The 12,378-nt window shown below is 39.6% G+C and overlaps 1 protein-coding gene across 8 annotated transcripts in view; it reads left to right on the forward strand.

The window, feature by feature from the left end:
• The first annotated feature begins 5,512 nt into the window (after positions 1 to 5,512).
• Positions 5,513 to 12,378, forward strand: part of EDC3 (enhancer of mRNA decapping 3) — a 59,828-nt gene continuing 52,962 nt past the window's right edge. For 2 of the 8 annotated variants that reach the window (XR_011425320.1, XM_005602923.3), the window contains exon 1: positions 5,513 to 5,625. The gene's annotated coding sequence lies outside the window, so the exon portion shown is untranslated. Of the gene's footprint in view, positions 5,723 to 12,378 lie in introns of all 8 variants that reach the window. The other 6 variants (XR_011425309.1, XM_023653704.2, XM_005602922.4 and 3 more) reach the window with 5 other exon arrangements.

Below are 12,378 nucleotides of genomic sequence, written 5' to 3' on the forward strand. Positions count from 1 at the left end.
GTAAAAATGAATTTCTCCACTTATAGCTGGTGTGCATGAAATTTTAATTTCCCAACAGCTTGAACTCACATTTTTTCTGTGTAAACAACCATTCTGAATGGCTAGCTCTGGTTTTGGTGTAGTGGGAGCTAACTTTTCTGAGGGTATGTGGGTAGAGGGGGTGGATAGAATGTCCCTAATAAGCTCTATTTCAAGAGACTCTTTGAAAAACTTTAAAAAGTGTTTAAAATTTTTTAATTATACATAATCTTCATAAAAATTTAAAAAATGCAGAAATATATAGAGTAAAAAGTGAAAATCTTCGCCTATTCTCATACTCCCATGCCACACCTCTTCCCTGAGATAGCGACAGTACACAGTTTAGAGGGTATACTTTCTAGACCTTTCTCTTTGCACTTACACAGGTAGGTTTTTTTTGTTTGTTTATACACAGGTAGTTTTGTATATATCACATATATAGCTTGTTTTCACACAAATGAGATTGTAATATATATATTGTTCCGTGGCCTACTTTTTTACATTTTTCTTGGAGCTCCTTCCAACAGCAGCTATTTGCCAACTTTTAGCACTTGCATAGCATTCCACTGTTGATTACTATGCTTAAGTCTCGCAAAGTGAGTTAATTTTAACAAACTAGGAAGGTTACTTTTGGTTTTGTTGAGATGAGGTCTTAGCTAGTTGGCTGGTTTTTTTTTTTTTCTCTCCAAGACCAGTTTGAAATCTATGAATCCTTTTCTTTTACTCACTTTCCTTACTAATCATGCTTTATTTCCACAATAGTTATTTGGAGTTACAAATTTCTTACAGTTTACTATTACAATAGTCATTGTTAAATTTTATCCCATACTGCTTCACATATGTGCCATAAAGGAACACAAATACCCTGTCAGTGTAATGTTGTTAAACTTATCCCTGGTTGCTATGTGGCTTGGGGTGTTCCTATTTTAACAACTTCATGCCTAATATTTTTTGAGCTATACTAACACACCAAATAAGGCTGCATTGGCTTTGATAAAGCTGGACATTCGTCAGTTACTCATGTTTAAATATCTGTTACTTTTGGGGCCAGCTCCGTGGCCGAGTGGTTAAGTTCGTGTACTCCACTGTGGCGGCCCAGGGTTCGGATCCTGGGCGCGGACACGGCACTGCTCGCCAGGCTACATTGAGGCGGCGTCCCGCATCCCACAACTAGAAGGACCTGTAACTAAGATATACAACTATGTATGGGGGGTGGTTTGGAAAGATAAAGCAGAAAAAAAAAAAAAGATTGGCAACAGTTGTTAGCTCAGGTGCCAGCCTTTAAAAAAAAAAAATCTACTTTAAAAAAAACATTTTTATTATGGTGACTTTTGAACATACACGAAAGTAGACAGGATAATAGCATAATAAATCCCTATATACCATCATCCAGTCCCAACAACCATCAATCCATGGCCAGTCATGTTCCATCAACACCCCACTGATACCCTCAGATTATTTTCAAACAGACATCATATGATTTCATCAGTAATTATTTCAGTATGTATTTCTGAAAGGACTTTTAAGAAATAAGACCATGCTTAAAAATTAATAATTCCTTGGGCTGGCCCTGTGGCAGAGCGGTTAAGTTCGCCAGCTCCGCTCCGATGACCAGCGGTTTCTCAGGTTTAGATCCCAGATGTGGACACGGCACCGCTCGTCAGGTCATGCTGAGGGGCGTCCCACATGCCATGACAAGAAGGCCTACAGCTAAAGTATACACCTATGTACTGGGGGGCTTTGGGGAGAAGAAGAAAAAAAAAGATTGGCAACAGTTTTTAGCTCAGGTGCCGATCTTAAGAATAGTTGTAAAAAAATTAATAATTCCTTAATATCATTAAATATCCAGAGTATTCGAACTTCTAATTGTCTAATAAATGTCAAACACGTTTCTCACAGTATTTTTTTAAAATCTGGGTTCAAACAAGAGCCACATATTGTGATTGGTTGTCTTTTAAGGCTCATGGAAACTATAAAGGTTTACCCTTCTCTTTGTTCTCTCTTGAAATTTGTTGAAAAAAACAGGTTATTTGTCTTGTAGAATTTCTCACAGTCTGGATTTAGCTGACTGTAACTCTGTAGGGTCATTTAATATGTTTCTTTGTCCAGTGTATTTCCTGTAAATTGGTGGTTGAATCAGAGGTTTGTTCAGCTTCAGATTTGATTTAGGGGGGGCAAGTTTACTCCATAAATAGTGTTGTGTTCTTCCATCAGGAAGCACTTCGTCTGGTTGTCTCTCTTTTCATGGTGTTAGAAACCATTGATCTTCAATGCCTAGATCCTTTAGTTCATTACAGGAAGCAAAACGATATTCTACCATTTCTTCTTCATTTATTAGCTGGAATACTTTTTCAAAGAGAAACTTCCCCTCCTCTATTTTTTGGTTACTCAGTAGTACAGATGGCATAAGAAAGGCAGGCTGTATGCTGATTCTTTCCCTTCACTTACCAGTTTTCAAAATAATGTGTTGGTTTCTAGCATCCTCCAACAATGACTTATCGTGGTTTTTTTGGTTTTTATATTGTTTTATTTTTCCTATACTGCAACAAGTACAACTAATTGACTAACTAAAACATTATTCCCAACTAAACAGCTGGGAAAATGAAATTCCATACATTCTCTGATGGATAAATGTTGCAATCTAGTTTTAAAATTTATTTTTAATTTATATACAGTAAAATTCACTCTTCATGGTGTACATTTCTCTGAGTTTCACAAACGCATACATTCAAGATTCAGTTCTATCACCCTCCCCGCCCAAATTCCCTTGTGTTACCCCTTTTGAGGGACAGAAAGTTTAGTCAAACCCAGGAAAATCCTGATGTTTTCTGTCCCTATAGTTTTGCCTTTTCCAGAATGTCCTACAAATGGAACCTACTAGAGGTTGTTTATTGATTCCCCAGTTGAGGAACATTTGTTTTCAATTTTTGGTGATTATGAATAAAGCTGACATATCTATTCGTGTACCAGTTTTTACATGAATATAGGTTTTAATTTCACTTGAGTAAAATAAGCAGGAGTGGGAGTGCCAGGAGTATGGTTAAGTATGTTTCCAATTAAGTTTTTTAAAATTATCATTAGTGATACATAGATTTTAATATATTTGATGAATTTCTATAGTTCTTATCGATGCTCAAATTGCCCCACTTTTGACCAGTGGGAACCTCTTCAAGTTGGCTTCTGAGTTCTTTTAACAAAAACCTAGTAGTCTTTGACAGCTTCTTTGCTTTCTTGTACCACAAGATGTTCCAGGCATATGGTGTCTATTTCTTGTCCCAACTATTATTTAATTTTAACACAGAGAGAGTCAATCTGTATAGTGGGTGGTTGTAGCAAAGACAAAGTTTTTGGAGCAAAGTTACAGCATGACTCCTCTCCTCTAATTCTGTCAGATGTTGATCTTTAATTCGAATTTGTAGTGTAATTAATGAACACCTCAAATTCTAGATTTTGCTGAGACAACATACCTCTTGTGTAAAACTGGATATACATTAGTGTAGGAGCCATCAGAGCCCAGGGCAAAAGGCAAGAAAGGAAAGAACTAAATTAGGCTTTGGAGGAGTGTACCTTGTCAGTTTCAGCGTGTGACTTGGGCACAGGGTGGTGGTGAGAGGCTTGGGGAGGGAATGGTGATGCTAGCAGGCTTTTCCATCTAATGTTAAGCAAAGAGCTTGATGTGGCTCCAAAAGTATGGTCTTCTAGGTATCAGCATCAGAACACCCTGAGGAGCTTGTTACACAGTACAGGTTCCTGGTTCCTACCCTAGACTTACTGAATTGGACTCTCTGAGAGTGAGGCCTAGAATGTGCATTTTTAACAACTTTTGCAGGATGCCACTGGCTTGTGGTTTCTGAAAGAACTTAATGAGAGCAACTTTTCTGTGCTCAGGTTAGGAAACAATCTCCTTCTTGGAAAGAATCTTTGAGATTCTCAAGACGACCAGCCCTAAAGAAAGGAGAATGGAGACACAGTTTAGAGAAAACAGTGTTCCCCTTTCCAATTCTGAATGTATCTGCCACTCCTTGTAGACAGAATGAGAAACTCAATAATGCTTAAAAGCACTAACAGAGTTAAAAGACTGGGTGATTGATCCTTCCATGAGGTGAAAATTCATAACCAATACAGAGTAATTCTCCAAGTAGAGCAATTCATTAGTGGAATTAAGGCAGTTGTTGATCCCTTTTCTAAAGTTTAATGGCTGACCAACCATGACTTCTGATCTAACTAGAGCTTCTCAGTTTGGACTCTGGGGAAAGTTTATGTAGGGGGTCTCAGGACAATCCTTTCATTCATTCAACAGATATTTATTTTAGCACCGACTATTTGGCAGGCACTGTGCAAGGTGATGGCAATGTAAGGGTAGGCACAACATCAACTGACCTCTGGGGCTACATAAGCACATGCAGCAAACAACCATGTGATGGAAGATCGAGTCTCCTGTGAGTTTAAAAAATCGTTTGGTGTAGACTATAAAACCCTAATCAAAGGAAGGCACAAGAGAATTATCCACCCTTTTAGGAATATCAACCATGGTCAGGTGCACATTATCTCATTTAATTTCACAGCAACTTTGTTAGCTATTATCTCCAGAGTTGCACAGCTCATTTGTAAACAAAAACCAAAACCAAACGGGTAGAGATAGGATTCAACCCTGAGTCTGACACACCAATGGCTCCCAAACCTGTGGTGTGCAAAGAATTGACTGGAAGGAACCTTTAAAATAATAGATGCCAGGACCCCTACATCCTACTAAAACTGAATTTCTGATGACGGTGGAAGTGAGGGGAGAGTCCCTGGAAAGAGGAAATTTTATAAAGTTCCTCAACTGATTTTGTAAGGCCAAGTTTGGAACCACTGCCTTACTCTGTGCTGCCTGCCCAAGCAGTGGTTCCCAAACCAAGTGTCAAGCTTCAAGAGGCAAACTTTAAGCTCTAAAATTCCTCATTACACTCCGTCTTGGCTGTAAACGCCTTTTTTTTTTTTTTTTTTTTTTCAAAATCAAGACTCTAAAATGCCATGGGGAGGAGAATGGCGCTTTCCCTTGTACCGAGTCCTGGGAGGAGAGCAGTCAAGCACAGAATGGCTGACGCTAACCCCAAAATGAGCTGAAGCTGAGAAACTTTGAAGATCAACCACGGAGAGAATGTCGTTTCCTTTAATCCGTCGCGGGAGCCCGCTTATTGCGTCCCACAGCTGCAAATGATCAAGTATGGGGTCCACGTCAGCAGCCCTCCCCCACAAACGCCTCCGCTCTTGTTCGGCGACTAGCGCAAGGGGGACTGAAGCAAAGGGGGAGCATTTCATCAAGACTGCAAGAGAAAGCAGAGGCCCCCAAGAATCTGGGCGGGAGAGGGAGGCAGGGCCTCAACTCTAACCAGGACTCCACCCAAAACAAGTAGGCGGAGCACGCAAAATAGCCGCCCAGGCGCGGTTCTGGAAGGCCGCCGGGCTGGCCCTGGCCGCGTTCTCGCAAGCTTTCAAATTTCCCGGGCACCCCGCCCCTCAACGGCCTGCCCTCGGGTGTCCAAAGCGTCGCGCCGGAAGTGACCTCACGACGGTGGCGTGAAGACGAGAGGAGTTTCCGGCGGCGGGGGCGCAGCTGTGGGGGTGGGTGTGGAGAAGCCCCTCAGTCTCTGGGTGTTCTGGAGTTGCGGGCTCGCCCTGGTGTGGTGTGCGGAGGAGGCGTAGGCCAGACGGCGTGGAGGTGGGAGTGAGGGGAGGCGGCTGGTCTGTGGGCGCTCGTGGGAGGGGGCTTCCGGGGTTGCCAGGCGGGTTTGCGTTTAGGCTTCGGGGTTCCAGGCCTTGTAGACCCTTACGGAGGCGGGCGCGAGCTGGTGACCGCGTTGGGTGCCCAGGCGGCCAGGTACTGGGGGTTGCGTCAGGGCTGTGGTTTGAGATGCGAGGCCGAGAACAGCAGGATTCTGAGTAGCCTGGGAATTGTGTGAGGCATGAGGCTTTAGCGGCCTAGGGTCTTGGTTTAGCCTTGTTGATGGCTGCTGCAGCTCGCCCACTCATTGCTCCATGCCTCAGTTTCCTTTTGCACAGTGGAGTAGGGTGGCAGGGAAGAGCTCGAGTACCACATCCATGACTGATAGTTTGAGGACAGAGGTGAACTGGGGTGTGAGAGGGGAGAGTGGCTGAGAAATTAACGATACCTACTCGGGCGCAGCTAATGCTGAATCCTAGGGATTTCCCCTTGATTTCTTTCCGGCTATTGATTTAAGTCGGAGCTGATTCTTATTTGTACTCTTTGTGTGATAGTGATTGAATTTACCAATAATTGACTTGTTGAGTGGTTAAAGTGTTTTGGTGTGTGGGAAGCATAGTCTTCCTCTGCTTGGCCGGTTGGTTTTCAATAAAATCTCGTAATTTCGGAGCTAGGAGTCCTAACAATCCTCTCCTGTGGTTACAGATGAGGAACTCGAGGCTCAGAATGGTTTTTGTTTTCTTCCCTAACCACAGAATAACCTGATTTCAGCCTGCTGTCAAATATGTCTAAATCCCATTAAAACAAGTGACTGTCTCTGAGCAGATGAGTGTTTCAACTGGAAACCTCAAATGGATTTAGTCTTGTTTTTTGTTGAATGGTAGATTAGGTGTAATTAGCACAAAATTGCTATTTGTTGGTTTCTCCGTATAAGGTGAAGATCATTACAAATAACTTTTTGATTACTAAGAATTTTTTTGTGGAGCTTCCTTGTGAGGGTAAGGTGGTGGGACTAGCAAGGTGTTTCTTAAACTTTTTTGACCTGTGACCCACAGTTAGATACATTTTACATCATGACTTAAGTGTGCCCCCTGCATGCACAGACTGTGTGTACACACACACGTGCAGGAAACAGAAGTTTACCCTTTCTACGTATGATGCCCTTTGACATCTTCTGTTTCATTAAAAGAAAAAAAAAGTTGATTGCAACTTATTGAATTGACTCTGACTGCTAATGGGTCTGACAGCTAAAGACCTTTAGTTTGACAGACATTGGACAAGAAAATGTTTAAGATCCTTGCAATTCCTGAGATTCTGTAATTAATGCAAAGTGGAAAGTGTCATTTTTCTGTTCTTATCAGGCAGAGGAGCAGGGTTACTAGAGTTCTAAATTTAGCCAGAACAGGGCAGGACATCCAAATTTGTATCTCAAAAGAGTATAGTATCCATAGTGACAGTGTGTCAGAATTTTAATAAGGCGTTTGTTAAGTCTTTTAGGATGACCTGGTGGGTGATGTGGGGGAATTTGCCAGTTTGTGGTAAAATTAGATGGAGTCACAAGCATCTATGTCTGGAGGGGTTTGATTTATGGACACAATTTACAGCTGGGATTCTGGTAATCTGAGTTGAGACTCTATCACTTTCTTTATACACAATATGTATTTGAAGCCTTATCTGGAAGGTGAGCTTAACAAACTTGTGTTTATGGAGTGACGAGAGAAAGTATCATCTGGTTAATCTCAAGATTTGCACAGTACAGTTTAATGAAATGGAAGGGTCATATAAACATGAGGAATTTCACTTGGGTCAAAAAAATTCAATTATACCAGTTAATGAAGGTAGAGATGTGACTTAGGAGAGGTTCATGTAATAAAAATATGTGGAGTCTCAGTCATCTGAATCAGTGGTGTGGTTAGACTATGAGAAGAATGGATGTGACCTGCAGTAGTAGATTGCATTAGGAAAATATACAATCTAGAATGGGAAGGTAAGGTTGCAGTACTTGACTCAGCACTGGTTGGCTCACACTGGGAATATTAGGTTTAGGTCTGGGTACTCTTCAAGAGTAAATTAGTTTTGGGGTAAAAGTTAAAAGGAGTCAGATTTGTTAAATTTTAAAAAGTTGTTTTTTATTGGCTGGCTGAAGATACAGTGGACTTGCTTTGGCATGAGTGATTCCTTTTCCCTTTGTCATTTCGGGTATATTCAGGGTCAGTGATGGTAAAATATTTTTGCTTGAGAGTGTCCAAAACATTGGGAAATCTGTGTATCTCTTACATGTTTTTAAGTTGGCGTCTGAAATTTTTCATCAGAAATTTAAGTAGTTTAAGTATTTAATTTTAAGTGGTTTAGGGGCCAGCCCCGTAGCGCAGCGGTTAAGTGTGCTTGTTCCGCTTCGGTGGCCCGGGGTTCGCTGGTTAGAATCCCGGATGCTGACATGGCACCGCTTGGCAAGCATCCCCCCACATGCTGTGGCAGGCGTCCCACATATAAAGTAGAGGAAGATGGGCATGGATGTTAGCTCAGGGCCAGTCTTCCTCATCAAAGAGAGGAGATTTGGCAGCAGATGTTAGCTCAGTGCTAATCTTCCTCAAAAAGAAAAAAAAGACTAATTTTAAGTAGTTTAGCATGTAATTTCTGACATGTTGTAAACATTGGCTTTTTAAAAATACAAAGTTATCTAAATACAGTAGCAATGTGATATTTTTAAAATATACAAATAACCTTTTTTATATTAAAATAACGCTAAGATGTGTATGTGTATAAATGGTGTGTTTTATTGCTTGATTTTAGATGTTAAGTTAATCTTGTGTTCATGGACTGAACCCCACTTAGTTATGGTGTATAATACTTTTTATGTGTTGCTGAATTCAATTTGCTAATATTTTGTTAAGAATTTTTGTGTGACTGTTCATAAGAGATATCGGTCTGAGGTTTTCCTTTTGATGTCTTTGGCCATAGTATCAGAGTAATACTATCCTCATAAAATGAGTTGGGAAATGTTCCTCTTCTGTTTTCTGAAAGAGTTTTTGTAGGATTGTTAATTATTTCTTTTCATATGTTTGATAGAATTTGTGAAGGCTTCTGGGCCTGGGCTTTTCTTTGTGGAAAGATTTTTAACTATTAATTCAATTTCTTTATTTGTTTACTTGATATAAGTCTAGTCAGATTTTCTTTTAGTCCTTGAGTCAGTTTTGGTAATTTTTTTGGTCTGGGATTTTGTCCATTTCATATTTTTCCTTTTTGAATGTACCCATTCTTTTCCCACGGAATTTTATCCTAAAGCAGGAGTCAGCAAAGTTTTTCTGTAAAGGGCCAGCTAGTAGTCTTTGTGGGCCATGTGGTCTCTGTCATAACTACTCAACTATCTCATTGTAGTGTGAAAACAGCCATGACAATAAGCAAACAGCTGGGCATGGTTGTGCTTCAATGCAAGTTTATTGGTAGTGGGCCAAATTTAGCCCACGGGCCTAGTTTTCTGACCCCGGTGCCAAAATAATACATTTTATGGTTGAACTTTTTTTTCCCCCTGAGGAAGATTTGCCCTGAGCTAACATCCGTGCCAAGCTTCCGCTATGTTGTATGTGGGTTGCCACCACAGCATGGCTGCCAACAAGTGGTGTAGCTCTGCACCTGGGAACTGAACCTGGGCTGCCAAAGCAGAGTGCACTGAACTTAACCACTAGGCCACTGGGCCAGCCCCTATGGTTGAAAATTTTTTACTGATAATCCAGTTATCTGGGCAGATCAGGTTTATGGAAGAGTAGTATGGAAATTGATTCCCTTGCTTGCCTATCTTTGTGTACCCCTGGGGATGTGTGTATTCCACTTTGAAGATTGGGACATTTCCAAGATGTTGTAGAGGTAATTCAGGCCTTTTTGTAGTTTTGTTTGGGTGAAGAGGGAGGTGGCCCTCACAGTATGATTTTCTAGGGACATAACTCAAGTCCCCTATCTAGCCAGTATTCTTTCTGCTAAAAGGAGACATTTGAAGTAAAATTCATTATATGGTAGAAACTATATAGATTATCTCACTTAATCTTCACAGTGGTTCTGTGAGGTGGTGGTAAAGTTGGTATAATTCCCATTTTATAGTTGAGGCAATTGAGACTCAGATTAGGATAATTTGTCCGGGTCATAGTGCTGGTAAGTGGTGAAGTCCAGAAGTGAACCAGGACCTGTGATGTCTGACTTCTGAAGTCCATGCCCTTTTCACTATGCCACCTTTTATGGAAGATGGGGAGTTAGTATTAGGATTGTACTAGATGTTTTCTTTTAAGATCTCTGCCATTCCCAAGATTTTGATTCTACAGACACCTTTCCAGATAGATGCGTGGAAAAATGCCTAGCTTTTCAGAAATGCATAACTAACCACTCACTCACTCACAGCTGTTGATTGTAATTGTCCCTAGCAGATCAAAGAGTTGCTCCTTGGATCTGAATGCTGTGAGTTCTGTCTGATGTGACAGTTGAGATGAAAGTGGATAGGTCTGTAATTGGCAAGTTGTTTATTTGTAGTTTGTGGATCGTTTTGGCAACTACCTCAGTTGTGTAATGGGTAGAAGACTATTTAGGCTACTTGACTTTGTTATACAAAGACTACTTATAAAAGAAATGAAACAGTAAACTCTCATACTTAGTGTGGAATTTGGTAGTCGGAAAGTCCTGAAAGTTCAGCATTTGAGCAAAATAGTTCTCATCTACTCTGACTTCCTATGTAATATGGAATGTACCCAGCATAAATGGGTACATTTGTCCACCACAAACACATATACAAAAATGTTTAGTTCTTTATTCATAGTAGCCCCCAAACTGGAAATAACCCAACTGTCTATCAACAGTAGAATGGATAAATACATTGAGGCACAGTTATATAAAAGAATACTACATAGCCATGAGAGAGAATGAGCTATTGCCACATGCAACAACAAGGATGAATCTCACAGCGGTAATCTTGAGCAAAAGAAGCCAAACACTTTAAAAGAGAACCTTTACGATTCAATTTCTATGAAGTTCAAAAACAGGCTAAACTGATCTTTTGTGATAGATATCAGAATAATGACTACCATTGTGAGGACACAGTGGAACCTTGTGGGGCGTGTGCAATATCCTCTGTCTTGATATGGGTGGTGGTTATGTGGGGCTGTTAATGTGTAAAAATTCATTGAGCTGTACACTTAAAATATGTAGACTTACTATATAGTTTATACCTTGATAGAAAAGTAGAAAATAAAAGGCATCGAAGATCCTCCTAGGTCTCTCGCTTCAGCTGTGGCTCTTCTTTTGCCATGGTATTAGCCCTGTAATTCATGAAGCCCCCATCCTTAGTGTATTCATCTGATTAGGAACCCAGGTGATGGCACTCCACTTGTTTTAGATTTACTGTTTTCAGTTAATAAAGGAGTTTTCTTTATGGAATAAACTTATGTGATGAGTTTTGAATAATGCATTAATGTTGTAGTTTACATAGAGGAAAGTTTCAGATAATGAAAGGACAGTTTGTTACACAGTTAGTGGTTACTTTTTAAAAAGTTTCTATTCATATAGAACTAAATAGAAACACACATACTTGTAAACTAGCAATCCACTTTAGAATTATTAAACATTCTACTCAGTTATTAACATAATATAAGCTTGAATGTACAACATCAGCGTCATACAGATGTGTTGAATGAAGAAGTAAAAAGTCTTCACATCTGATTAATTTCTGGTATTTTTAGAATTCTTATTACAGCTTTTCATTCTGAATCTATCTAAAATAAGCATCAGAGTAGGATTACGAGGGGGTGTAAATGATAGGAAAGGAATTTCATACTTTTGTGATGTTAGGTAGACGTGGCTGATTAGGAAGGTGGAAATAAGCCTAAAGTATGTGTATTTCGTGCCTTTTACCATCATCAGTGTTGTAGAAATTCTGTTGCATTGGAAATTCACCTGATCTCTTAAATTCTTATAGATATATTGATAATTGTTGCAACTCAGTGATGGATATGTGGGTGTTCATTATGCTGTTCTGTCGACATTTTTGTATGTTTGAAATTTTCTATAATAAAATGTACAAAAAAATCTTAAGGATGAGCCTGCTAATACATTGTTTCTTTTATTTTCTGTTCTGTCAGCCTAGTTTTGTGATACTTGCTCAGATCACTAGAGAACTACCTGAGTTTGTCTTTAGGTTTTTGTGTTTCTGATGGGGCATACTCTTCACCACAGGAGTGCTTTTTTCTCCTTTATATGTTGTTTTGCTGTTTTTCCTTTTTTAGACTCTATATTTTATCTAAGTATATTTCTGAAATTAATATTTGAAAACAACTTGAAATGCTGTTCTATTTCTTTTCTGTTTTTCATGGAAAACACTAAGCCAGTATTTCATTTCGAACTTAATATTGTGTGTTATGTTTATACTCATCTGCTATTTCCTGACTTCCTTCTGTGTGTAGGGCAGTGTTAGATTTCAGATCTAAAATAGATATGATTTTGCATAGAGTATGCTTAAAGGATATTTTAGTTTTACAGCCATTTCCAAGAAGAGCCAAAGCATTTAGATATAAATATTTAGATACTCTAGATTTTGAGTGATTAACTTCTGTCAGATTTATTACATCTAATTCATTCATTGATTGAATAAATATTTATTGAGCTCCTCTTCCATT

This window comes from Equus caballus, chromosome 1 (assembly GCF_041296265.1).
Source record: "Equus caballus isolate H_3958 breed thoroughbred chromosome 1, TB-T2T, whole genome shotgun sequence".
NCBI lineage: Eukaryota > Metazoa > Chordata > Mammalia > Perissodactyla > Equidae > Equus > Equus caballus.